Source organism: Phalangium opilio, unplaced genomic scaffold, assembly GCF_054372755.1.
Source record: "Phalangium opilio isolate 3A_F unplaced genomic scaffold, DU_Popi_V2 ptg001421l_1, whole genome shotgun sequence".
In the NCBI taxonomy this organism is placed as follows: domain Eukaryota; kingdom Metazoa; phylum Arthropoda; class Arachnida; order Opiliones; family Phalangiidae; genus Phalangium; species Phalangium opilio.
The window spans coordinates 3,229,625-3,250,254 of NW_028324258.1; the positions used below are offsets into that span (position 1 = coordinate 3,229,625).

Below are 20,630 nucleotides of genomic sequence, written 5' to 3' on the forward strand. Positions count from 1 at the left end.
GCACTCTCAGCAACGGCCATATCACGCTGAAAACACCGGTTCTCGTCCGATCACCGAAGTTAAGCAGCGTCGAGCGCAGTCAGTACTTGGGAACACAGCGTGCCGTTGGCTTTTTCCTTTTTGTTTCCTCTTTTAAATTCCACCAGATATGAAAAAAGCAAACATATCTTCTTTTTGTTATTGTTTTATAAAGATGAACGTTAATTAAATTCAAATTATTAACTAGCACTCTCGGCAACGGCCATATCATGCTGAATGCACCGGTTCTCGTCCGATCACCGAAGTTAAGCAGCGTCGAGCGCAGTCAGTACTTGGGCGGGAGACCATTTAGGAACACTGCGTGCCGTTGGCTTTTTTAATTTTTTTTTCCTCTTTTCAATTCCAATATATATGAAAAAAGCAAACTTATTTTCTTTTTGTTATTGTTTTAAAAAGATGAAGGTCAAATTGTCTCACTTAATTTAAATTCGAATTATTATCTAGCACTCTAGGCAACGGCCATATCACGCTGAAAACACCGGTTCTCGTCCGATCACCGAAGTTAAGCAGCGTCGAGCGCAGTCAGTACTTGGGAGCGAGACCACTTTTGGAACACTGCGTGCCGTTGGCTTTTTCACTTTTTTCCACTTTTAAATTCCAATAGATATGAAAAAAGCAAACTTATTTTCTTTTTGTTATTGTTTTAAAAAGATGAAGGTCAATTTGTCTCACTTAATTTAAATTCGAATTATTATCTAGCACTCTCAGCAACGGCCATATCACGCTGAAAACACCGGTTCTCGTCCGATCACCGAAGTTAAGCAGCGTCGAGCGCAGTCAGTACTTGGGAACACAGCGTGCCGTTGGCTTTTTCCTTTTTGTTTCCTCTTTTAAATTCCACCAGATATGAAAAAAGCAAACATATCTTCTTTTTGTTATTGTTTTATAAAGATGAACGTTAATTAAATTCAAATTTTTAACTAGCACTCTCGGCAACGGCTATATCACGCTGAATACACCGGCTCTCGTCCGATCACCGAAGTTAAGCAGCGTCGAGCGCAGTCAGTACTTGGGAGGGAGACCACTTAGGAACACTGCGTGCGGTTGGCTTTTTCACTTTTTTTTCCTCTTTTAAATTCCAATAGATATGAAAAAACCAAACATAATTTTCTTTTTGTTATTGTTTTATAAATATGAAGGTTAATTAAATTCGAATTATTAACAAGTACTCTCCGCAACGGCCATATCACGCTGAAAACACCGGTTCTCGTCCGTTCACCGAAGTTAAGCAGCGTCGAGCGCAGTCAGTACTTGGGAACACTGCGTGCCTTTGGCTTTTCCTTTTTGTTTCCTCTTTTAAATTCCTCCAGATATGAAAAAAGCAAACATATCTTCTTTTTGATATTGTTTTATAAAGATGAAAGTTAATTAAATTCAAATTATTATCTAGCACTCTCAGCAACGGCCATATCACGCTGAAAACACCGGTTCTCGTCCGATCACCGAAGTTAAGCAGCGTCGAGCGCAGTCAGTACTTGGGAACACAGCGTGCCGTTGGCTTTTTCCTTTTTGTTTCCTCCTTTAAATTCCACCAGATATGAAAAAAGCAAACATATCTTCTTTTTGTTATTGTTTTATAAAGATGAAGGTTAATTGAATTCAAATTATTAACTAGCACTCTCGGGTACGGCCATACCCTCTGAATACACCGGTTCTCGTCCGATCACCGAAGTTAAGCAGCGTCGAGCGTAGTCAGTACTTGGGAGGGAGGCCACTTTATTAACACTGCGTGCCGTTGGCTTTTAATTTTTTTTTTCCTCATTTATATTCCAATAGGTATGAAAAAAGCAAAAATATTTTCTTTTTGTTATTGTTTTAAAAAGATGAAGGTCAATTTGTCTCACTTAATTTAAATTCGAAATATTATCTAGCACTCTCAGCAACGGCCATATCACGCTGAAAACACAAGTTCTCGTCCGATCACCGAAGTTAAGCAGCGTCGAGCGCAGTCAGTACTTGGGAACACTGCGTGCCGTTGGCTTTTTCCTTTTTGTTTCCTCTTTTAAATTACACCAGATATGAATAAACCAAACATATCTTCTTTTTGATATTGTTTTATAAAGATGAAAGTTAATTAAATTCAAATTATTAAATAGCACTTTCGGTAACGGCCATATCACGATGAAAACACCGGTTCTCGTCCGATCACCGAAGTTAAAAAGCGTCGAGCGCAGTCAGTACTTGGGAGGGAGACCACTTAGGAACACTGCATGCCGTTGGCTTTTTCACTTTTTTTTCCTTTTTTAAATTCCAATAGATATGAAAAAAGCAAACTTATTTTCTTTTTGTTATTGTTATAAAAAGATGAAGGTTAAATTGTCTCACTTAATTTAAATTCGAATTATTAACTAGCACTCTCGGCAACGGCCATATCACGCTGAAAACACCGGTTCTCGTCCGATCACCGAAGTTAAGCAGCGTCGAGCGCAGTCAGTACTTGGGAACACAGCGTGCCGTTGGCTTTTTCCTTTTTGTTTCCTCTTTAAAATTCCACCAGATATGAAAAAAGCAAACATATCTTTTTTTGTTATTGTTTTATAAAGATGAAGGTTAATTATATTCAAATTATTAACTAGCTCTCTCGGCAACGGCCATATCATGCTGAATACACCGGTTCTCGTCCGATCACCGAAGTTAAGCAGCGTCGAGCGCAGTCAGTACTTGGGCGGGAGACCATTTAGGAACACTGCGTGCCGTTGGCTTTTTTAATTTTTTTTTCCTCTTTTAAATTCCAATAGATATGAAAAAAGCAAACATATTTTCTTTTTGTTATTGTTTTAAAAAGATGAAGGTCAAATTGTCTCACTTAATTTAAATTCAAATTATTATCTAGCACTTTAGGCAACGGCCATATCACGCTGAAAACACCGGATCTCGTCCGATCACCGAAGTTAAGAAGCGTCGAGCGCAGTCAGTACTTGGGAGGGAGACCACTTAGGAAAACTGCGTGCCGTTGGCTTTTACACTTTTTTTTCCTCCTTTAAATTCCAATAGATATGAAAAAACCAAACATATCTTCTTTTTGATATTGTTTTATAAAGATGAAAGTTAATTAAATTCAAATTATGAAATAGCACTTTCGGTAACGGCCATATCACGCTGAAAACAACGGTTCTCAACCGATCACCGAAGTTAAGCAGCGTCGAGCGCAGTCAGTACTTGGGAGGGAGACCAGTTAGGAACACTGCGTGCCGTTGGTTTTTCACTTTTTTTTCCACTTATAAATTCCAATAGATATGAAAAAAGCAAACATATCTTCTATTTGATATTGTTTTATAAAGATGAAAGTGAATTAAATTCAAATTATTAACTAGCTCTCTCGGCAACGGCCATATCACGCTGAAAACACCGGTTCTAGTCCTATCACCGAAGTTAAGCAGCGTCGAGCGCAGTCAGTACTTGGGAACACTGCGTGCCTTTGGCTTTTTCCTTTTTGTTTCCTCTTTTAAATTCCTCCAGATATGAAAAAAGAAAACATATCTTCTTTTTGATATTGTTTTATAAAGATGAAAGTTAATTAAATTCAAATTATTATTTAGCACTCTCAGCAACGGCCATATCACGCTGAAAACACCGGTTCTCGTCCGATCACCGAAGTTAAGCAGCGTCGAGCGCAGTCAGTACTTGGGAACACTGCGTGCCGTTGGCTTTTTCCTTTTTGTTTCCTCTTTTAAATTCCACCAGATATGAAAAAACCAAACATATCTTCTTTTTGATATTGTTTTATAAAGATGAAAGTTAATTAAATTCAAATTATTAAATAGCACTTTCGGTAACGGCCATATCACGATGAAAACACCAGTTCTCGTCCGATTACCGAAGTTAAAAAGCGTCGAGCACAGTCAGTACTTGGGAGGGAGACCACTTAGGAACACTGCGTGCCGTTGGCTTTTTCACTTTTTTTTCCTTTTTTAAATTCCAATAGATATGAAAAAAGCAAACTTATTTTCTTTTTGTTATTGTTATAAAAAGATGAAGGTTAATTTGTCTCACTTAATTTAAATTCGAATTATTAACTAGCACTCTCGGCAACGGCCATATCACGCTGAAAACACCGGTTCTCGTCCGATCACCGAAGTTAAGCAGCGTCGAGCGCAGTCAGTACTTGGGAACACAGCGTGCCGTTGGCTTTTTCCTTTTTGTTTCCTCTTTAAAATTCCACCAGATATGAAAAAAGCAAACATATCTTCTTTTTGTTATTGTTTTATAAAGATGAAGGTTAATTAAATTCAAATTATTAACTAGCTCTCTCGGCGACGGCCATATCATGCTGAATACACCGGTTCTCGTCCGATCACCGAAGTTAAGCAGCGTCGAGCGCAGTCAGTACTTGGGCAGGAGACCATTTAGGAACACTGCGTGCCGTTGGCTTTTTTAATTTTTTTTTCCTCTTTTAAATTCCAATAGATATGAAAAAAGCAAACATATTTTCTTTTTGTTATTGTTTTAAAAAGATGAAGGTCAAATTGTCTCACTTAATTTAAATTCGAATTATTATCTAGTACTTTAGGCAACGGCCATATCACGCTGAAAACACCGGATCTCGTCCGATCACCGAAGTTAAGAAGCGTCGAGCGCAGTCAGTACTTGGGAGGGAGACCACTTAGGAAAACTGCGTGCCGTTGGCTTTTTCACTTTTTTTTCCTCCTTTAAATTCCAATAGATATGAAAAAACCAAACATATCTTCTTTTTGATATTGTTTTATAAATATGAAGGTTAATTAAATTCGAATTATTAACAAGTACTCTCGGCAACGGCCATATCACGCTGAAAACACCGGTTCTCGTCCGTTCACCGAAGTTAAGCAGCGTCGAGCGCAGTCAGTACTTGGGAACACAGCGTGCCGTTGGCTTTTTCCTTTTTGTTTCCTCTTTTAAATTCCACCAGATATGAAAAAAGCAAACATATCTTCTTTTTGTTATTGTTTTATAAAGATGAAGTTTAATTGAATTCAAATTATTAACTAGCACTCTCGGCAACGGCCATATCATGCTGAATACACCGGTTCTCGTCCGATCACCGAAGTTAAGCAGCGTCGAGCGCAGTCAGTACTTGGGAACACTGCGTGCCGTTGGCTTTTTCCTTTTTGTTTCCTCTTTTAAATTCCACCAGATATGAAAAAACCAAACATATCTTCTTTTTGTTATTGTTTTATAAATATGAAGGTTAATTAAATTCGAATTATTAACTAGTACTCTCGGTACCGGCCATATCACGCTTAAAACACCGGTTCTCGTCCGTTCACCGAAGTTAAGCAGCGTCGAGCGCAGTCAGTACTTGGGAACACAGCGTGCCGTTGGCTTTTTCCTTTTTGTTTCCTCTTTTAAATTCCACCAGATATGAAAAAAGCAAACATTTCTTCTTTTTGTTATTGTTTTATAAAGATGAAGTTTAAATGAATTCAAATTATTAACTAGCACTCTCGGCAACGGCCATATCATGCTGAATACACCGGTTCTCGTCCGATCACCGAAGTTAAGCAGCGTCGAGCGCAGTCAGTACTTGGGAGGGAGACCACTTAGGAACACTGCGTGCCGTTGGCTTTTTCACTTTTTTTTCACTTTTAAATTCCAATAGATATGAAAAAAGCAAACATATTTTCTTTTTGTTATTGTTTTAAAAAGATGAAGGTCAATTTGTCTCACTTAATTTAAATTCGAATTATTATCTAGCACTCTCGGCAACGGCCATATCACGCTGAAAACACCGGTTCTCGTCCGATCATTGAAGTTAAGCAGCGTCGAGCGAAGTCAGTACTTGGGAACACTGCGTGCCGTTGGCTTTTTCCTTTTTGTTTCCTCTTTTAAATTCCACCAGAAATGAAAAAACCAAACATATCTTCTTCTTTTTGTTACTGTTTTATAAATATGAAGGTTAATTAAATTCGAATTATTAACAAGTACTCTCGGCAACGGCCATATCACGCTGAAAACCCCGGTTCTCGTCCGTTCACCGAAGTTAAGCAGCGTCGAGCCCAGTCAGTACTTGGGAACACTGCGTGCCGTTGGCTTTTTCCTTTTTGTTTCCTCTTTTAAATTCCACCAGATATGAAAAAACCAAACATATCTTCTTTTTGTTATTGTTTTATAAATATGAAGGTTAATTAAATTCGAATTATTAACTAGTACTCTCGGCAACGGCCATATCACGCTTAAAACACCGGTTCTCGTCCGTTCACCGAAGTTAAGCAGCGTCGAGCGCAGTCAGTACTTGGGAACACAGCGTGCCGTTGGCTTTTTCCTTTTTGTTTCCTCTTTTAAATTCCACCAGATATGAAAAAAGCAAACATATCTTCTTTTTGTTATTGTTTTATAAAGATGAAGTTTAAATGAATTCAAATTATTAACTAGCACTCTCGGCAACGGCCATATCATGCTGAATACACCGGTTCTCGTCCGATCACCGAAGTTAAGCAGCGTCGAGCGCAGTCAGTACTTGGGAGGGAGACCTCTTAGGAACACTGCGTGCCGTTGGCTTTTTCACTTTTTTTTCACTTTTAAATTCCAATAGATATGAAAAAAGCAAACATATTTTCTTTTTGTTATTGTTTTAAAAAGATGAAGGTCAAATTGTCTCACTTAATTTAAATTCGAATTATTATCTAGCACTTTAGGCAACGGCCATATCACGCTGAAAACACCGGATCTCGTCCGATCACCGAAGTTAAGAAGCGTCGAGCGCAGTCAGTACTTGGGAGGGAGACCACTTAGGAAAACTGCGTGCCGTTGGCTTTTTCACTTTTTTTTTCCTCTTTTAAATTCCAATAGATATGAAAAAAGCAAACATATTTTCTTTTTGTTATTGTTTTAAAAAGATGAAGGTCAAATTGTCTCACTTAATTTAAATTCGAATTATTATCTAGCACTTTAGGCAACGGCCATATCACGCTGAAAACACCGGATCTCGTCCGATCACCGAAGTTAAGAAGCGTCGAGCGCAGTCAGTACTTGGGAGGGAGACCACTTAGGAAAACTGCGTGCCGTTGGCTTTTTCACTTTTTTTTCCTCCTTTAAATTCCAATAGATATGAAAAAACCACACATATCTTCTTTTTGATATTGTTTTATAAAGATGAAAGTTAATTAAATTCAAATTATGAAATAGCACTTTCGGTAACGGCCATATCACGCTGAAAACAACGGTTCTCGTCCGATCACCGAAGTTAAGCAGCGTCGAGCGCAGTCAGTACTTGGGAGGGAGACCAGTTAGGAACACTGCGTGCCGTTGGTTTTTCACTTTTTTTTCCACTTATAAATTCCAATAGATATGAAAAAAGCAAACATATCTTCTATTTGATATTGTTTTATAAAGATGAAAGTGAATTAAATTCAAATTATTAACTAGCTCTCTCGGCAACGGCCATATCACGCTGAAAACACCGGTTCTAGTCCTATCACCGAAGTTAAGTAGCGTCGAGCGCAGTCAGTACTTGGGAACACTGCGTGCCTTTGGCTTGTTCCTTTTTGTTTCCTCTTTTAAATTCCTCCAGATATGAAAAAAGAAAACATATCTTTTTGATATTGTTTTATAAAGATGAAAGTTAATTAAATTCAAATTATTATCTAGCACTCTCAGCAACGGCCATATCACGCTGAAAACACCGGTTCTCGTCCGATCACCGAAGTTAAGCAGCGTCGAGCGCAGTCAGTACTTGGGAACACTGCGTGCCGTTGGCTTTTTCCTTTTTGTTTCCTCTTTTAAATTCCACCTGATATGAAAAAACCAAACATATCTTCTTTTTGATATTGTTTTATAAAGATGAAAGTTAATTAAATTCAAATTATTAAATAGCACTTTCGGTAACGGCCATATCGCGCTGAAAACACCGGTTCTAGTCCTATCACCGAAGATAAGCAGCGTCGAGCGCAGTCAGTACTTGGGAGGGAGACCACCTAGGAACACTGCGTGCCGTTGGCTTTTTCACTTTTTTTCCTCTTTTAAATTCCAATAGATATGAAAAATGCAAACTTATTTTCTTTTTGTTATTGTTTTAAAAAGATGAAGGTTAATTTGTCTCACGTAATATAAATTCGAATTATTAACTAGCACTCTCAGCAACGGCCATATCACGCTGAAAACACCTGTTCTCGACCGATCACCGAAGTTAAGCAGCGTCGAGCGCAGTCAGTACTTGGGAGCACTGCGTGCCGTTGGCTTTTTCCTTTTTGTTTCCTCTTTTAAATTCCAACAGATATGAAAAAACCAAACATAATTTTCTTTTTGTTATTGTTTTAAAAAGATGAAGGTTAATTTTCTCACTTAATTTAAATTCGAATTATTAACTAGCACTCTCGGCAACTGCCATATCATGCTGAATACACCGGTTCTCGTCCGATCACCGAAGTTAAGCAGCGTCGAGCGCAGTCAGTACTTGGGAGGGAGACCACTTAGGAACACTACGTGCCGTTGGCTTTTTCCTTTTTGTTTCCTCTTTTATATTCCACCAGAAATGAAAAAACCAAACATATCTTCTTTTTGTTATTGTTTTATAAATATGAAGGTTAATTAAATTCGAATTATTAATAAGTACTCTCGGCAACGGCCATATCACGCTGAAAACACCGGTTCTCGTCCGTTCACCGAAGTTAAGCAGCGTCGAGCGCAGTCAGTACTTGGGAACACTGCGTGCCTTTGGCTTTTTCCTTTTTGTTTCCTCTTTTAAATTCCTCCAGATATGAAAAAAGCAAACATATCTTCTTTTTGATATTGTTTTATAAAGATGAAAGTTAATTAAATTCAAATTATTATCTAGCACTCTCAGCAACGGCCATATCACGCTGAAAACACCGGTTCTCGTCCGATCACCGAAGTTAAGAAGCGTCGAGCGCAGTCAGTACTTGGGAACACAGCGTGCCGTTGGCTTTTTCCTTTTTGTTTCCTCTTTAAAATTCCACCAGATATGAAAAAAGCAAACATATCTTCTTTTTGTTATTGTTTTATAAAGATGAAGGTTAATTAAATTCAAATTATTAACTAGCTCTCTCGGCAACGGCCATATCATGCTGAATACACCGGTTCTCGTCCGATCACCGAAGTTAAGCAGCGTCGAGCGCAGTCAGTACTTGGGCGGGAGACCATTTAAGAACACTGCGTGCCGTTGGCTTTTTTAATTTTTTTTCCTCTTTTAAATTCCAATAGATATGAAAAAAGCAAACATATTTTCTTTTTGTTATTGTTTTAAAAAGATGAAGGTCAAATTGTCTCACTTAATTTAAATTCGAATTATTATCTAGCACTTTAGGCAACGGCCATATCACGCTGAAAACACCGGATCTCGTCCGATCACCGAAGTTAAGAAGCGTCGAGCGCAGTCAGTACTTGGGATGGAGACCACTTAGGAAAACTGCGTGCCGTTGGCTTTTTCACTTTTTTTTCCTCCTTTAAATTCCAATAGATATGAAAAAACCAAACATATCTTCTTTTTGATATTGTTTTATAAAGATGAAAGTTAATTAAATTCAAATTATTATCTAGCACTCTCAGCAACGGCCATATCACGCTGAAAACACCGGTTCTCGTCCGATCACCGAAGTTAAGCAGCGTCGAGCGCAGTCAGTACTTGGGAACACAGCGTGCCGTTGGCTTTTTCCTTTTTGTTTCCTCTTTAAAATTCCACCAGATATGAAAAAAGCAAACATATCTTCTTTTTGTTATTGTTTTATAAAGATGAAGGTTAATTAAATTCAAATTATTAACTAGCTCTCTCGGCAACGGCCATATCATGCTGAATACACCGGTTCTCGTCCGATCACCGAAGTTAAGCAGCGTCGAGCGCAGTCAGTACTTGGGCGGGAGACCATTTAGGAACACTGCGTGCCGTTGGCTTTTTTAATTTTTTTTCCTCTTTTAAATTCCAATAGATATGAAAAAAGCAAACATATTTTCTTTTTGTTAATGTTTTAAAAAGATGAAGGTCAAATTGTCTCACTTAATTTAAATTCGAATTATTATCTAGCACTTTAGTCAACGGCCATATCACGCTGAAAACACCGGATCTCGTCCGATCACCGAAGTTAAGAAGCGTCGAGCGCAGTCAGTACTTGGGAGGGAGACCACTTAGGAAAACTGCGTGCCGTTGGCTTTTTCACTTTTTTTTCCACTTATAAATTCCAATAGATATGAAAAAAGCAAACATATCTTCTATTTGATATTGTTTTATAAAGATGAAAGTGAATTAAATTCAAATTACTAACTAGCTCTCTCGGCAACGGCCATATCACGCTGAAAACACCGGTTCTAGTCCTATCACCGAAGTTAAGCAGCGTCGAGCGCAGTCAGTACTTGGGAACACTGCGTGCCTTTGGCTTTTTCCTTTTTGTTTCCTCTTTTAAATTCCTCCAGATATGAAAAAAGAAAACATATCTTCTTTTTGATATTGTTTTATAAAGATGAAAGTTAATTAAATTCAAATTATTATCTAGCACTCTCAGCAACGGCCATATCACGCTGAAAACACCGGTTCTCGTCCGATCACCGAAGTTAAGCAGCGTCGAGCGCAGTCAGTACTTGGGAACACTGCGTGCCGTTGGCTTTTTCCTTTTTGTTTCCTCTTTTAAATTCCACCAGATATGAAAAAACCAAACATATCTTCTTTTTGATATTGTTTTATAAAGATGAAAGTTAATTAAATTCAAATTATTAAATAGCACTTTCGGTAACGGCCATATCACGATGAAAACACCGGTTCTCGTCCGATCACCGAAGTTAAAAAGCGTCGAGCACAGTCAGTACTTGGGAGGGAGACCACTTAGGAACACTGCGTGCCGTTGGCTTTTTCACTTTTTTTTCCTTTTTTAAATTCCAATAGATATGAAAAAAGCAAACTTATTTTCTTTTTGTTATTGTTATAAAAAGATGAAGGTTAATTTGTCTCACTTAATTTAAATTCGAATTATTAACTAGCACTCTCGGCAACGGCCATATCACGCTGAAAACACCGGTTCTCGTCCGATCACCGAAGTTAAGCAGCGTCGAGCGCAGTCAGTACTTGGGAACACAGCGTGCCGTTGGCTTTTTCCTTTTTGTTTCCTCTTTAAAATTCCACCAGATATGAAAAAGCAAACATATCTTCTTTTTGTTATTGTTTTATAAAGATGAAGGTTAATTAAATTCGAATTATTAACAAGTACTCTCGGCAACGGCCATATCACGCTGAAAACACCGGTTCTCGTCCGTTCACCGAAGTTAAGCAGCGTCGAGCGCAGTCAGTACTTGGGAAAACAGCGTGCCGTTGGCTTTTTCCTTTTTGTTTCCTCTTTTAAATTCCACCAGATATGAAAAAAGCAAACATATCTTCTTTTTGTTATTGTTTTATAAAGATGAAGTTTAATTGAATTCAAATTATTAACTAGCACTCTCGGCAACGGCCATATCATGCTGAATACACCGGTTCTCGTCCGATCACCGAAGTTAAGCAGCGTCGAGCGCAGTCAGTACTTGGGAACACTGCGTGCCGTTGGCTTTTTCCTTTTTGTTTCCTCTTTTAAATTCCACCAGATATGAAAAAACCAAACATATCTTCTTTTTGTTATTGTTTTATAAATATGAAGGTTAATTAAATTCGAATTATTAACTAGTACTCTCGGCAACGGCCATATCACGCTTAAAACACCGGTTCTCGTCCGTTCACCGAAGTTAAGCAGCGTCGAGCGCAGTCATTACTTGGAAACACAGCGTGCCGTTGGCTTTTTCCTTTTTGTTTCCTCTTTTAAATTCCACCAGATATGAAAAAAGCAAACATATCTTCTTTTTGTTATTGTTTTATAAAGATGAAGTTTAATTGAATTCAAATTATTAACTAGCACTCTCGGCAACGGCCATATCATGCTGAATACACCGGTTCTCGTCCGATCACCGAAGTTAAGCAGCGTCGAGCGCAGTCAGTACTTGGGAGGGAGACCACTTAGGAACACTGCGTGCCGTTGGCTTTTTCACTTTTTTTTCACTTTTAAATTCCAATAGATATGAAAAAGGCAAACATATTTTCTTTTTGTTATTGTTTTAAAAAGATGAAGGTCAAATTGTCTCACTTAATTTAAATTCGAATTATTATCTAGCACTTTAGGCAACGGCCATATCACGCTGAAAACACCGGATCTCGTCCGATCACCGAAGTTAAGAAGCGTCGAGCGCAGTCAGTACTTGGGAGGGAGACCACTTAGGAAAACTGCGTGCCGTTGGCTTTTTCACTTTTTTTTCCTCCTTTAAATTCCAATAGATATGAAAAAACCAAACATATCTTCTTTTTGATATTGTTTTATAAAGATGAAAGTTAATTAAATTCAAATTATTAAATAGCACTTTCGGTAACGGCCATATCACGATGAAAACACCGGTTCTCGTCCGATCACCGAAGTTAAAAAGCGTCGAGCACAGTCAGTACTTGGGAGGGAGACCACTTAGGAACACTGCGTGCCGTTGGCTTTTTCACTTTTTTTTCCTCCTTTAAATTCCACCAGATATGAAAAAACCAAACATATCTTCTTTTTGATATTGTTTTATAAAGATGAAAGTTAATTAAATTCAAATTATTAAATAGCACTTTCGGTAACGGCCATATCACGATGAAAACACCGGTTCTCGTCCGATCACCGAAGTTAAAAAGCGTCGAGCACAGTCAGTACTTGGGAGGGAGACCACTTAGGAACACTGCGTGCCGTTGGCTTTTTCACTTTTTTTTCCTTTTTTAAATTCCAATAGATATGAAAAAAGCAAACTTATTTTCTTTTTGTTATTGTTATAAAAAGATGAAGGTTAATTTGTCTCACTTAATTTAAATTCGAATTATTAACTAGCACTCTCGGCAACGGCCATATCACGCTGAAAACACCGGTTCTCGTCCGATCACCGAAGTTAAGCAGCGTCGAGCGCAGTCAGTACTTGGGAACACAGCGTGCCGTTGGCTTTTTCCTTTTTGTTTCCTCTTTAAAATTCCACCAGATATGAAAAAAGCAAACATATCTTCTTTTTGTTATTGTTTTATAAAGATGAAGGTTAATTAAATTCGAATTATTAACAAGTACTCTCGGCAACGGCCATATCACGCTGAAAACACCGGTTCTCGTCCGTTCACCGAAGTTAAGCAGCGTCGAGCGCAGTCATTACTTGGGAAAACAGCGTGCTGTTGGCTTTTTCCTTTTTGTTTCCTCTTTTAAATTCCACCAGATATGAAAAAAGCAAACATATCTTCTTTTTGTTATTGTTTTATAAAGATGAAGTTTAATTGAATTCAAATTATTAACTAGCACTCTCGGCAACGGCCATATCATGCTGAATACACCGGTTCTCGTCCGATCACCGAAGTTAAGCAGCGTCGAGCGCAGTCAGTACTTGGGAACACTGCGTGCCGTTGGCTTTTTCCTTTTTGTTTCCTCTTTTAAATTCCACCAGATATGAAAAAACCAAACATATCTTCTTTTTGTTATTGTTTTATAAATATGAAGGTTAATTAAATTCGAATTATTAACTAGTACTCTCGGCAACGGCCATATCACGTTTAAAACACCGGTTCTCGTCCGTTCACCGAAGTTAAGCAGCGTCGAGCGCAGTCATTACTTGGGAACACAGCGTGCCGTTGGCTTTTTCCTTTTTGTTTCCTCTTTTAAATTCCACCAGATATGAAAAAAGCAAACATATCTTCTTTTTGTTATTGTTTTATAAAGATGAAGTTTAATTGAATTCAAATTATTAACTAGCACTCTCGGCAACGGCCATATCATGCTGAATACACCGGTTCTCGTCCGATCACCGAAGTTAAGCAGCGTCGAGCGCAGTCAGTACTTGGGAGGGAGACCACTTAGGAACACTGCGTGCCGTTGGCTTTTTCACTTTTTTTCACTTTTAAATTCCAATAGATATGAAAAAAGCAAACATATTTTCTTTTTGTTAGTGTTTTAAAAAGATGAAGGTCAAATTGTCTCACTTAATTTAAATTCGAATTATTATCTAGCACTTTAGGCAACGGCCATATCACGCTGAAAACACCGGATCTCGTCCGATCACCGAAGTTAAGAAGCGTCGAGCGCAGTCAGTACTTGGGAGGGAGACCACTTAGGAACACTGCGTGCCGTTGGCTTTTTCACTTTTTTTACCTCTTTTAAATTCCAATAGATATGAAAAAAGCCAACATATTCTCTTTTTGTTATTGTTTTAAAAAGATGAAGGTCTAATTGTCTCACTTAATTTAAATTCGAATTATTAAATAGCACTCTCGGCAACGGCCATATCACGCTGAAAGCACCGGTTCTCGTCCGATCACCGAAGTTAAGCAGCGTCGAGGGCAGTCAGTACTTGGGAGGGAGACCACTTAGGAACACTGCGTGCCGTTGGCTTTTTCACTTTTTTTCCTGTTTTAAATTCCAATAGATATGAAAAAAGCAAACATATTTTCTTTTTGTTATTGTTTTAAAAAGATGATGGTTAATTTGTCTCACTTAATTTAAATTCGAATTATTATCTAGCACTCTCGGCAACGGCCATATCACGCTGAAAACACCGGTTCTCGTCCGATAACCGAAGTTAAGCAGCGTCGAGCGCAGTCAGTACTTGGAAACTTTGCGTGCCGTTGGCTTTTTCACTTTTATTTCCTCTTTTAAATTCCATGAGATATGAAAAAAGCAAACATATCTTCTTTTTCTTATTGATTTATAAAGATGAAGGTTAATTAAATTCGAATTATTAAATAGTACTCTCGGCAACGGCCATATCACGCTGAAAACACCGGTTCTCGTCCGATCACCGAAGTTAAGCAGCGTCGAGCGCAGTCAGTACTTGGGAACACAGCGTGCCGTTGGCTTTTTCCTTTTTGTTTCCTCTTTAAAATTCCACCAGATATGAAAAAAGCAAACATATCTTCTTTTTGTTATTGTTTTATAAAGATGAAGGTTAATTAAATTCGAATTATTAACAAGTACTCTCGGCAACGGCCATATCACGCTGAAAACACCGGTTCTCGTCCGTTCACCGAAGTTAAGCAGCGTCGAGCGCAGTCATTACTTGGGAAAACAGCGTGCTGTTGGCTTTTTCCTTTTTGTTTCCTCTTTTAAATTCCACCAGATATGAAAAAAGCAAACATATCTTCTTTTTGTTATTGTTTTATAAAGATGAAGTTTAATTGAATTCAAATTATTAACTAGCACTCTCGGCAACGGCCATATCATGCTGAATACACCGGTTCTCGTCCGATCACCGAAGTTAAGCAGCGTCGAGCGCAGTCAGTACTTGGGAACACTGCGTGCCGTTGGCTTTTTCCTTTTTGTTTCCTCTTTTAAATTCCACCAGATATGAAAAAACCAAACATATCTTCTTTTTGTTATTGTTTTATAAATATGAAGGTTAATTAAATTCGAATTATTAACTAGTACTCTCGGCAACGGCCATATCACGTTTAAAACACCGGTTCTCGTCCGTTCACCGAAGTTAAGCAGCGTCGAGCGCAGTCATTACTTGGGAACACAGCGTGCCGTTGGCTTTTTCCTTTTTGTTTCCTCTTTTAAATTCCACCAGATATGAAAAAAGCAAACATATCTTCTTTTTGTTATTGTTTTATAAAGATGAAGTTTAATTGAATTCAAATTATTAACTAGCACTCTCGGCAACGGCCATATCATGCTGAATACACCGGTTCTCGTCCGATCACCGAAGTTAAGCAGCGTCGAGCGCAGTCAGTACTTGGGAGGGAGACCACTTAGGAACACTGCGTGCCGTTGGCTTTTTCACTTTTTTTCACTTTTAAATTCCAATAGATATGAAAAAAGCAAACATATTTTCTTTTTGTTAGTGTTTTAAAAAGATGAAGGTCAAATTGTCTCACTTAATTTAAATTCGAATTATTATCTAGCACTTTAGGCAACGGCCATATCACGCTGAAAACACCGGATCTCGTCCGATCACCGAAGTTAAGAAGCGTCGAGCGCAGTCAGTACTTGGGAGGGAGACCACTTAGGAACACTGCGTGCCGTTGGCTTTTTCACTTTTTTTACCTCTTTTAAATTCCAATAGATATGAAAAAAGCCAACATATTCTCTTTTTGTTATTGTTTTAAAAAGATGAAGGTCTAATTGTCTCACTTAATTTAAATTCGAATTATTAAATAGCACTCTCGGCAACGGCCATATCACGCTGAAAACACCGGTTCTCGTCCGATCACCGAAGTTAAGCAGCGTCGAGGGCAGTCAGTACTTGGGAGGGAGACCACTTAGGAACACTGCGTGCCGTTGGCTTTTTCACTTTTTTTCCTGTTTTAAATTCCAATAGATATGAAAAAAGCAAACATATTTTCTTTTTGTTATTGTTTTAAAAAGATGATGGTTAATTTGTCTCACTTAATTTAAATTCGAATTATTATCTAGCACTCTCGGCAACGGCCATATCACGCTGAAAACACCGGTTCTCGTCCGATAACCGAAGTTAAGCAGCGTCGAGCGCAGTCAGTACTTGGAAACTTTGCGTGCCGTTGGCTTTTTCACTTTTATTTCCTCTTTTAAATTCCATGAGATATGAAAAAAGCAAACATATCTTCTTTTTCTTATTGATTTATAAAGATGAAGGTTAATTAAATTCGAATTATTAAATAGTACTCTCGGCAACGGCCATATCACGCTGAAAACACCGGTTCTCGTCCGATCACCGAAGTTAAGGAGCGTCGAGCGCAGTCAGTACTTGGGAGGGAGACCACTTAGGAACACTGCGTACCGTTGGCTTTTTCACTTTTTTTTTCCTCTTTTAAATTCCTAAAGATATGAAAAAAGCAAACATATTCTCTTTTTGTTATTGTTTTAAAAAGATGAAGGTCAATTTGTCTCACTTAATTTAAATTCGAATTATTATCTAGCACTCTCGGCAACGGCCATATCACGCTGAAAACACCGGTTCTCGTCGGATCACCGAAGTTAAGCAGCGTCGAGCGCAGTCAGTACTTGGGAGGGAGACCACTTAGGAACACTGCGTGCCGTTGGCTTTTTCACTTTTTTTTTCTCTTTTAAATTCCAATAGATATGAAAAAAGCAAACATATTTTCTTTTTGTTATTGTTTTAAAAAGATGAAGGTTAATTTGTCTCACTTAATTTAAATTCGAATTATTAAATAGCTTTCTCGGCAACGGCCATATCACGCTGAAAACACCGGTTCTCTTCCGATCACCGAAGTTAAGCTGCGTCGAGCGCAGTCAGTACTTGGGAGGGAGACCACTTAGGAACACTGCGTGCCGTTGGCTTTTTCACTTTTTTTCGCTCTTTTAAATTCCTATAGATATGAAAAAAGCCAACATATTTTCTTTTTGTTATTGTTTTAAAAAGATGAAGGTTAATTTGTCTCACTTAATTTAAATTCGAATTATTAAATAGCACTCTCGGCAACGGCCATATCACGCTGAAAACACCGGTTCTCGTCCGATCACCGAAGTTAAGCAGCGTCGAGCGCAGTCAGTACTTGGGAACACTGCGTGCCTTTGGCTTTTTCCTTTTTGTTTCCTCTTTTAAATTCCTCCAGATATGAAAAAAGAAAACATATCTTCTTTTTGATATTGTTTTATAAAGATTACAGTTAATTAAATTCAAATTATTATCTAGCACTCTCAGCAACGGCCATATCACGCTGAAAACACCGGTTCTCGTCCGATCACCGAAGTTAAGCAGCGTCGAGCGCAGTCAGTACTTGGGAACACTGCGTGCCGTTGGCTTTTTCCTTTTTGTTTCCTCTTTTAAATTCCACCAGATATGAAAAAACCAAACATATCTTCTTTTTGATATTGTTTTATAAAGATGAAAGTTAATTAAATTCAAATTATTAAATAGCACTTTCGGTAACGGCCATATCACGATGAAAACACCGGTTCTCGTCCGATCACCGAAGTTAAAAAGCGTCGAGCACAGTCAGTACTTGGGAGGGAGACCACTTAGGAACACTGCGTGCCGTTGGCTTTTTCACTTTTTTTTCCTTTTTTAAATTCCAATAGATATGAAAAAAGCAAACTTATTTTCTTTTTGTTATTGTTATAAAATGATGAAGGTTAATTTGTCTCACTTAATTTAAATTCGAATTATTAACTAGCACTCTCGGCAACGGCCATATCACGCTGAAAACACCGGTTCTCGTCCGATCACCGAAGTTAAGCAGCGTCGAGCGCAGTCAGTACTTGGGAACACAGCGTGCCGTTGGCTTTTTCCTTTTTGTTTCCTCTTTAAAATTCCACCAGATATGAAAAAAGCAAACATATCTTCTTTTTGTTATTGTTTTATAAAGATGAAGGTTAATTAAATTCGAATTATTAACAAGTACTCTCGGCAACGGCCATATCACGCTGAAAACACCGGTTCTCGTCCGTTCACCGAAGTTAAGCAGCGTCGAGCGCAGTCAGTACTTGGGAAAACAGCGTGCCGGTGGCTTTTTCCTTTTTGTTTCCTCTTTTAAATTCCACCAGATATGAAAAAAGCAAACATATCTTCTTTTTGTTATTGTTTTATAAAGATGAAGTTTAATTGAATTCAAATTATTAACTAGCACTCTCGGCAACGGCCATATCATGCTGAATACACCGGTTCTCGTCCGATCACCGAAGTTAAGCAGCGTCGAGCGCAGTCAGTACTTGGGAACACTGCGTGCCGTTGGCTTTTTCCTTTTTGTTTCCTCTTTTAAATTCCACCAGATATGAAAAAACCAAACATATCTTCTTTTTGTTATTGTTTTATAAATATGAAGGTTAATTAAATTCGAATTATTAACTAGTACTCTCGGCAACGGCCATATCACGCTTAAAACACCGGTTCTCGTCCGATCACCGAAGTTAAGCAGCGTCGAGCGCAGTCAGTACTTGGGAACACTGCGTGCCGTTGGCTTTTTCCTTTTTGTTTCCTCTTTTAAATTCCACCAGATATGAAAAAAGCAAACATATCTTCTTTTTGTTATTGTTTTATAAAGATGAAGTTTAATTGAATTCAAATTATTAACTAGCACTCTCGGCAACGGCCATATCATGCTGAATACACCGGTTCTCGTCCGATCACCGAAGTTAAGCAGCGTCGAGCGCAGTCAGTACTTGGGAGGGAGACCACTTAGGAACACTGCGTGCCGTTGGCTTTTTCACTTTTTTTTCACTTTTAAATTCCAATAGATATGAAAAAAGCAAACATATTTTCTTTTTGTTATTGTTTTAAAAAGATGAAGGTCAAATTGTCTCACTTAATTTAAATTCGAATTATTATCTAGCACTTTAGGCAACGGCCATATCACGCTGAAAACACCGGATCTCGTCCGATCACCGAAGTTAAGAAGCGTCGAGCGCAGTCAGTACTTGGGAGGGAGACCACTTAGGAAAACTGCGTGCCGTTGGCTTTTTCACTTTTTTTTCCTCCTTTAAATTCCAATAGATATGAAAAAACCAAACATATCTTCTTTTTGATATTGTTTTATAAAGATGAAAGTTAATTAAATTCAAATTATGAAATAGCACTTTTGGTAACGGCCATATCACGCTGAAAACAACGGTTCTCGTCCGATCACCGAAGTTAAGCAGCGTCGAGCGCAGTCAGTACTTGGGAGGGAGACCACTTAGGAACACTGCGTGCCGTTGGCTTTTTCACTTTTTTTCACTTTTAAATTCCAATAGATATGAAAAAAGCAAACATATTTTCTTTTTGTTAGTGTTTTAAAAAGATGAAGGTCAAATTGTCTCACTTAATTTAAATTCGAATTATTATCTAGCACTTTAGGCAACGGCCATATCACGCTGAAAACACCGGATCTCGTCCGATCACCGAAGTTAAGAAGCGTCGAGCGCAGTCAGTACTTGGGAGGGAGACCACTTAGGAACACTGCGTGCCGTTGGCTTTTTCACTTTTTTTACCTCTTTTAAATTCCAATAGATATGAAAAAAGCCAACATATTCTCTTTTTGTTATTGTTTTAAAAAGATGAAGGTCTAATTGTCTCACTTAATTTAAATTCCAATTATTAAATAGCACTCTCGGCAACGGCCATATCACGCTGAAAACACCGGTTCTCGTCCGATCACCGAAGTTAAGCAGCGTCGAGGGCAGTCAGTACTTGGGAGGGAGACCACTTAGGAACACTGCGTGCCGTTGGCTTTTTCACTTTTTTTCCTGTTTTAAATTCCAATAGATATGAAAAAAGCAAACATATTTTCTTTTTGTTATTGTTTTAAAAAGATGATGGTTAATTTGTCTCACTTAATTTAAATTCGAATTATTATCTAGCACTCTCGGCAACGGCCATATCACGCTGAAAACACCGGTTCTCGTCCGATAACCGAAGTTAAGCAGCGTCGAGCGCAGTCAGTACTTGGAAACTTTGCGTGCCGTTGGCTTTTTCACTTTTATTTCCTCTTTTAAATTCCATGAGATATGAAAAAAGCAAACATATCTTCTTTTTCTTATTGATTTATAAAGATGAAGGTTAATTAAATTCGAATTATTAAATAGTACTCTCGGCAACGGCCATATCACGCTGAAAACACCGGTTCTCGTCCGATCACCGAAGTTAAGGAGCGTCGAGCGCAGTCAGTACTTGGGAGGGAGACCACTTAGGAACACTGCGTGCCGTTGGCTTTTTCACTTTTTTTTTCCTCTTTTAAATTC

General features: G+C 38.3%; 12 non-coding genes and 58 pseudogenes across 12 annotated transcripts; all 70 read left to right on the top strand.

Annotated features, from left to right (window-relative positions):
- The first annotated feature begins 8 nt into the window (after positions 1–8).
- Positions 9–111, top strand: LOC149583676 (5S ribosomal RNA; annotated as a pseudogene).
- A 122-nt stretch (positions 112–233) lies between these two features.
- LOC149583677 (5S ribosomal RNA) lies at positions 234–352 on the top strand. Its single transcript, XR_016380501.1, has one exon. It is a non-coding gene; the product is annotated as a 5S ribosomal RNA (ribosomal RNA).
- A 138-nt stretch (positions 353–490) lies between these two features.
- Positions 491–610, top strand: LOC149583678 (5S ribosomal RNA; annotated as a pseudogene).
- Positions 611–745: 135 nt separating this feature from the next.
- On the top strand, positions 746–848 carry LOC149583679 (5S ribosomal RNA; annotated as a pseudogene).
- A 122-nt stretch (positions 849–970) lies between these two features.
- On the top strand, positions 971–1,089 carry LOC149583680 (5S ribosomal RNA; annotated as a pseudogene).
- Positions 1,090–1,436: 347 nt separating this feature from the next.
- Positions 1,437–1,539, top strand: LOC149583681 (5S ribosomal RNA; annotated as a pseudogene).
- Positions 1,540–2,142: 603 nt separating this feature from the next.
- LOC149583682 (5S ribosomal RNA) lies at positions 2,143–2,261 on the top strand (annotated as a pseudogene).
- A 137-nt stretch (positions 2,262–2,398) lies between these two features.
- LOC149583683 (5S ribosomal RNA) lies at positions 2,399–2,501 on the top strand (annotated as a pseudogene).
- A 121-nt stretch (positions 2,502–2,622) lies between these two features.
- On the top strand, positions 2,623–2,741 carry LOC149583684 (5S ribosomal RNA). Its single transcript, XR_016380471.1, has one exon. It is a non-coding gene; the product is annotated as a 5S ribosomal RNA (ribosomal RNA).
- Positions 2,742–2,879: 138 nt separating this feature from the next.
- LOC149583685 (5S ribosomal RNA) lies at positions 2,880–2,998 on the top strand (annotated as a pseudogene).
- A 122-nt stretch (positions 2,999–3,120) lies between these two features.
- Positions 3,121–3,239, top strand: LOC149583686 (5S ribosomal RNA; annotated as a pseudogene).
- A 346-nt stretch (positions 3,240–3,585) lies between these two features.
- On the top strand, positions 3,586–3,688 carry LOC149583687 (5S ribosomal RNA; annotated as a pseudogene).
- A 122-nt stretch (positions 3,689–3,810) lies between these two features.
- On the top strand, positions 3,811–3,929 carry LOC149583688 (5S ribosomal RNA; annotated as a pseudogene).
- Positions 3,930–4,066: 137 nt separating this feature from the next.
- Positions 4,067–4,169, top strand: LOC149583689 (5S ribosomal RNA; annotated as a pseudogene).
- A 122-nt stretch (positions 4,170–4,291) lies between these two features.
- Positions 4,292–4,410, top strand: LOC149583690 (5S ribosomal RNA; annotated as a pseudogene).
- A 138-nt stretch (positions 4,411–4,548) lies between these two features.
- On the top strand, positions 4,549–4,667 carry LOC149583691 (5S ribosomal RNA; annotated as a pseudogene).
- A 122-nt stretch (positions 4,668–4,789) lies between these two features.
- On the top strand, positions 4,790–4,892 carry LOC149583692 (5S ribosomal RNA; annotated as a pseudogene).
- A 122-nt stretch (positions 4,893–5,014) lies between these two features.
- On the top strand, positions 5,015–5,117 carry LOC149583693 (5S ribosomal RNA; annotated as a pseudogene).
- Positions 5,118–5,464: 347 nt separating this feature from the next.
- On the top strand, positions 5,465–5,583 carry LOC149583694 (5S ribosomal RNA). The gene has a single exon (XR_016380562.1). It is a non-coding gene; the product is annotated as a 5S ribosomal RNA (ribosomal RNA).
- Positions 5,584–5,719: 136 nt separating this feature from the next.
- LOC149583695 (5S ribosomal RNA) lies at positions 5,720–5,822 on the top strand (annotated as a pseudogene).
- A 575-nt stretch (positions 5,823–6,397) lies between these two features.
- LOC149583696 (5S ribosomal RNA) lies at positions 6,398–6,516 on the top strand. The gene has a single exon (XR_016380429.1). It is a non-coding gene; the product is annotated as a 5S ribosomal RNA (ribosomal RNA).
- A 136-nt stretch (positions 6,517–6,652) lies between these two features.
- LOC149583697 (5S ribosomal RNA) lies at positions 6,653–6,771 on the top strand (annotated as a pseudogene).
- Positions 6,772–6,909: 138 nt separating this feature from the next.
- On the top strand, positions 6,910–7,028 carry LOC149583698 (5S ribosomal RNA; annotated as a pseudogene).
- Positions 7,029–7,150: 122 nt separating this feature from the next.
- LOC149583699 (5S ribosomal RNA) lies at positions 7,151–7,269 on the top strand (annotated as a pseudogene).
- A 343-nt stretch (positions 7,270–7,612) lies between these two features.
- On the top strand, positions 7,613–7,715 carry LOC149583700 (5S ribosomal RNA; annotated as a pseudogene).
- Positions 7,716–7,837: 122 nt separating this feature from the next.
- Positions 7,838–7,956, top strand: LOC149583701 (5S ribosomal RNA; annotated as a pseudogene).
- Positions 7,957–8,332: 376 nt separating this feature from the next.
- Positions 8,333–8,451, top strand: LOC149583702 (5S ribosomal RNA; annotated as a pseudogene).
- Positions 8,452–8,573: 122 nt separating this feature from the next.
- On the top strand, positions 8,574–8,676 carry LOC149583703 (5S ribosomal RNA; annotated as a pseudogene).
- Positions 8,677–9,023: 347 nt separating this feature from the next.
- Positions 9,024–9,142, top strand: LOC149583704 (5S ribosomal RNA). Its single transcript, XR_016380503.1, has one exon. It is a non-coding gene; the product is annotated as a 5S ribosomal RNA (ribosomal RNA).
- A 137-nt stretch (positions 9,143–9,279) lies between these two features.
- LOC149583705 (5S ribosomal RNA) lies at positions 9,280–9,398 on the top strand (annotated as a pseudogene).
- A 122-nt stretch (positions 9,399–9,520) lies between these two features.
- Positions 9,521–9,623, top strand: LOC149583706 (5S ribosomal RNA; annotated as a pseudogene).
- Positions 9,624–9,745: 122 nt separating this feature from the next.
- On the top strand, positions 9,746–9,864 carry LOC149583707 (5S ribosomal RNA). Its single transcript, XR_016380472.1, has one exon. It is a non-coding gene; the product is annotated as a 5S ribosomal RNA (ribosomal RNA).
- A 137-nt stretch (positions 9,865–10,001) lies between these two features.
- LOC149583708 (5S ribosomal RNA) lies at positions 10,002–10,120 on the top strand (annotated as a pseudogene).
- A 347-nt stretch (positions 10,121–10,467) lies between these two features.
- On the top strand, positions 10,468–10,570 carry LOC149583709 (5S ribosomal RNA; annotated as a pseudogene).
- A 122-nt stretch (positions 10,571–10,692) lies between these two features.
- Positions 10,693–10,811, top strand: LOC149583710 (5S ribosomal RNA; annotated as a pseudogene).
- A 137-nt stretch (positions 10,812–10,948) lies between these two features.
- On the top strand, positions 10,949–11,051 carry LOC149583711 (5S ribosomal RNA; annotated as a pseudogene).
- Positions 11,052–11,172: 121 nt separating this feature from the next.
- Positions 11,173–11,275, top strand: LOC149583712 (5S ribosomal RNA; annotated as a pseudogene).
- Positions 11,276–11,397: 122 nt separating this feature from the next.
- On the top strand, positions 11,398–11,500 carry LOC149583713 (5S ribosomal RNA; annotated as a pseudogene).
- Positions 11,501–11,847: 347 nt separating this feature from the next.
- On the top strand, positions 11,848–11,966 carry LOC149583714 (5S ribosomal RNA). Its single transcript, XR_016380564.1, has one exon. It is a non-coding gene; the product is annotated as a 5S ribosomal RNA (ribosomal RNA).
- Positions 11,967–12,102: 136 nt separating this feature from the next.
- Positions 12,103–12,221, top strand: LOC149583715 (5S ribosomal RNA; annotated as a pseudogene).
- Positions 12,222–12,343: 122 nt separating this feature from the next.
- Positions 12,344–12,462, top strand: LOC149583716 (5S ribosomal RNA; annotated as a pseudogene).
- A 122-nt stretch (positions 12,463–12,584) lies between these two features.
- LOC149583717 (5S ribosomal RNA) lies at positions 12,585–12,703 on the top strand (annotated as a pseudogene).
- A 137-nt stretch (positions 12,704–12,840) lies between these two features.
- Positions 12,841–12,943, top strand: LOC149583718 (5S ribosomal RNA; annotated as a pseudogene).
- Positions 12,944–13,290: 347 nt separating this feature from the next.
- Positions 13,291–13,393, top strand: LOC149583719 (5S ribosomal RNA; annotated as a pseudogene).
- Positions 13,394–13,740: 347 nt separating this feature from the next.
- LOC149583720 (5S ribosomal RNA) lies at positions 13,741–13,859 on the top strand. The gene has a single exon (XR_016380565.1). It is a non-coding gene; the product is annotated as a 5S ribosomal RNA (ribosomal RNA).
- Positions 13,860–13,994: 135 nt separating this feature from the next.
- Positions 13,995–14,113, top strand: LOC149583721 (5S ribosomal RNA; annotated as a pseudogene).
- Positions 14,114–14,250: 137 nt separating this feature from the next.
- LOC149583722 (5S ribosomal RNA) lies at positions 14,251–14,369 on the top strand (annotated as a pseudogene).
- A 136-nt stretch (positions 14,370–14,505) lies between these two features.
- Positions 14,506–14,608, top strand: LOC149583723 (5S ribosomal RNA; annotated as a pseudogene).
- Positions 14,609–14,730: 122 nt separating this feature from the next.
- Positions 14,731–14,833, top strand: LOC149583724 (5S ribosomal RNA; annotated as a pseudogene).
- A 347-nt stretch (positions 14,834–15,180) lies between these two features.
- On the top strand, positions 15,181–15,283 carry LOC149583725 (5S ribosomal RNA; annotated as a pseudogene).
- Positions 15,284–15,630: 347 nt separating this feature from the next.
- LOC149583726 (5S ribosomal RNA) lies at positions 15,631–15,749 on the top strand. The gene has a single exon (XR_016380566.1). It is a non-coding gene; the product is annotated as a 5S ribosomal RNA (ribosomal RNA).
- A 135-nt stretch (positions 15,750–15,884) lies between these two features.
- LOC149583727 (5S ribosomal RNA) lies at positions 15,885–16,003 on the top strand (annotated as a pseudogene).
- Positions 16,004–16,140: 137 nt separating this feature from the next.
- Positions 16,141–16,259, top strand: LOC149583728 (5S ribosomal RNA; annotated as a pseudogene).
- A 136-nt stretch (positions 16,260–16,395) lies between these two features.
- LOC149583729 (5S ribosomal RNA) lies at positions 16,396–16,498 on the top strand (annotated as a pseudogene).
- Positions 16,499–16,620: 122 nt separating this feature from the next.
- Positions 16,621–16,739, top strand: LOC149583730 (5S ribosomal RNA; annotated as a pseudogene).
- A 138-nt stretch (positions 16,740–16,877) lies between these two features.
- LOC149583731 (5S ribosomal RNA) lies at positions 16,878–16,996 on the top strand. Its single transcript, XR_016380453.1, has one exon. It is a non-coding gene; the product is annotated as a 5S ribosomal RNA (ribosomal RNA).
- A 137-nt stretch (positions 16,997–17,133) lies between these two features.
- On the top strand, positions 17,134–17,252 carry LOC149583732 (5S ribosomal RNA). Its single transcript, XR_016380507.1, has one exon. It is a non-coding gene; the product is annotated as a 5S ribosomal RNA (ribosomal RNA).
- A 137-nt stretch (positions 17,253–17,389) lies between these two features.
- LOC149583733 (5S ribosomal RNA) lies at positions 17,390–17,492 on the top strand (annotated as a pseudogene).
- A 122-nt stretch (positions 17,493–17,614) lies between these two features.
- Positions 17,615–17,717, top strand: LOC149583734 (5S ribosomal RNA; annotated as a pseudogene).
- Positions 17,718–17,839: 122 nt separating this feature from the next.
- Positions 17,840–17,958, top strand: LOC149583735 (5S ribosomal RNA; annotated as a pseudogene).
- A 137-nt stretch (positions 17,959–18,095) lies between these two features.
- LOC149583736 (5S ribosomal RNA) lies at positions 18,096–18,198 on the top strand (annotated as a pseudogene).
- A 347-nt stretch (positions 18,199–18,545) lies between these two features.
- LOC149583737 (5S ribosomal RNA) lies at positions 18,546–18,648 on the top strand (annotated as a pseudogene).
- A 122-nt stretch (positions 18,649–18,770) lies between these two features.
- Positions 18,771–18,873, top strand: LOC149583738 (5S ribosomal RNA; annotated as a pseudogene).
- Positions 18,874–18,995: 122 nt separating this feature from the next.
- Positions 18,996–19,114, top strand: LOC149583739 (5S ribosomal RNA). The gene has a single exon (XR_016380427.1). It is a non-coding gene; the product is annotated as a 5S ribosomal RNA (ribosomal RNA).
- A 136-nt stretch (positions 19,115–19,250) lies between these two features.
- Positions 19,251–19,369, top strand: LOC149583740 (5S ribosomal RNA; annotated as a pseudogene).
- Positions 19,370–19,491: 122 nt separating this feature from the next.
- On the top strand, positions 19,492–19,610 carry LOC149583741 (5S ribosomal RNA; annotated as a pseudogene).
- A 135-nt stretch (positions 19,611–19,745) lies between these two features.
- LOC149583742 (5S ribosomal RNA) lies at positions 19,746–19,864 on the top strand (annotated as a pseudogene).
- Positions 19,865–20,001: 137 nt separating this feature from the next.
- LOC149583743 (5S ribosomal RNA) lies at positions 20,002–20,120 on the top strand (annotated as a pseudogene).
- Positions 20,121–20,256: 136 nt separating this feature from the next.
- LOC149583744 (5S ribosomal RNA) lies at positions 20,257–20,359 on the top strand (annotated as a pseudogene).
- Positions 20,360–20,481: 122 nt separating this feature from the next.
- Positions 20,482–20,600, top strand: LOC149583745 (5S ribosomal RNA; annotated as a pseudogene).
- The last annotated feature ends 30 nt before the right edge of the window (positions 20,601–20,630 follow it).